Source organism: Brachycentrus maculatus, unplaced genomic scaffold (assembly GCF_059751285.1).
Source record: "Brachycentrus maculatus isolate JH-2025_06_01 unplaced genomic scaffold, ASM5975128v1 h1tg000691l, whole genome shotgun sequence".
In the NCBI taxonomy this organism is placed as follows: Eukaryota; Metazoa; Arthropoda; class Insecta; order Trichoptera; family Brachycentridae; genus Brachycentrus; species Brachycentrus maculatus.
Genome location: NW_028281423.1, coordinates 115,319 through 116,800, shown reverse-complemented (window position 1 = coordinate 116,800; position 1,482 = coordinate 115,319).

The following is a 1,482-nucleotide window of genomic DNA, read 5'->3' as shown; positions in this document are numbered from 1 at the left end:
CTTAGAAAAAAATACTAGGTATTTATATAGATCAGTCTTCCACATGCGTTTATTTCAGAATGCATTTTTCAAAAGTTATTATTTTTTCCAAGCATGCACTCTGTTTATGTATGCTTATACATAAGCTTTACTTAGGCCTGTGATATTGGCTTATATTTATTGATGAATGCAGGACTAACTCAAACCATAGGACTAAGTTCAACATCGCATAGTTTCATCAATTAACAGTAAACCAACCATCTCGCACAGGACTAACATGAGATGATGTCATCGTATTGTATGGTTAAATTAATGTTGAGAATCAATTTATCTTTTTTATAAGCAGAGATGTTTATTAATTTTAAGTAGAAATCGTTTTTATCAGTGTGAATTAACAAGTTCAACTCATGGGGAATTTATCACTAATTATTTGTCTGTATATTTTGTATAGAGGCTACCTTATTCTTGTTGGGAGCCAGTACCCATCAAGGCTTCTATTGTGACTCACACATTTATATTTGCTGGTAGATGTATCAAAGGTTATACTTTTCGTCACGCGATGCTATTTTTCACTATGCGTAACACCCGTTTAACATGTCTGTCGGTGACGCACATTGTTTACAGAAATTTTGAATCGTGGTCCATACCCTGAGTTGAACGTATTATTATTAAAAAGTGACCATTTTAGTGTATTTACTAATTGTTTATTAACTATGCCTAATACCGTTTCTCTGAAGTGGTAGACAAAAAATACACTACATATCTTAGCGCACATTATTTGCGTGGTATATTATGTTATGCCCATTCAACTTTAGAATTTTGTTACAAAATGTTTTTTTTTCTTCATTATGATCCATTTAGCAATATTCTAAATAGAAAATTTCACTATTTAGAAAGGGCGATTTGCAGTCCAAACAGACGTAAACCTTTACTTCACAGTACAAACTAAGGAGATGTTATGATATACATATGTTCTGAACACGCTATCTTCGTAAAATACACTCACTACACAACAGTGAAATTTAACGTTAATGACTGCTTAAAAAAAAGGTATTGTACATACAATACAAATACAATACACTACAAAAAACAGATACATATCTGTTTTTTTCTACATAGTTTGACATTGCCTTTGCAAGGGAAAGAGCTGTCACAAAAATAAATATATTCAGTAGAATCATAAATCATGTTTTGTTTTATATTAATAATAATAGATTACATAATTCTACAAATCAAACCCAATAAATAAATAAAAATATTTGGTATAATGACTATAACACATTGTGATGGAACATGTATTGAAATTTTATTTCATACAGTACCAAAATTTCACACAAATCTTGAACATTGAAAATAAATGTATCTACATACGGATCTGACTGGTTTTACTCTGCAAAATTGAAAACTACTCGTCCAAATTCAATTATAAACCGGTATTGAGTTTACATACTTCATGCACTACTCTGGGAGGGTTATAAATGTATTCCTTACACAATATAATAA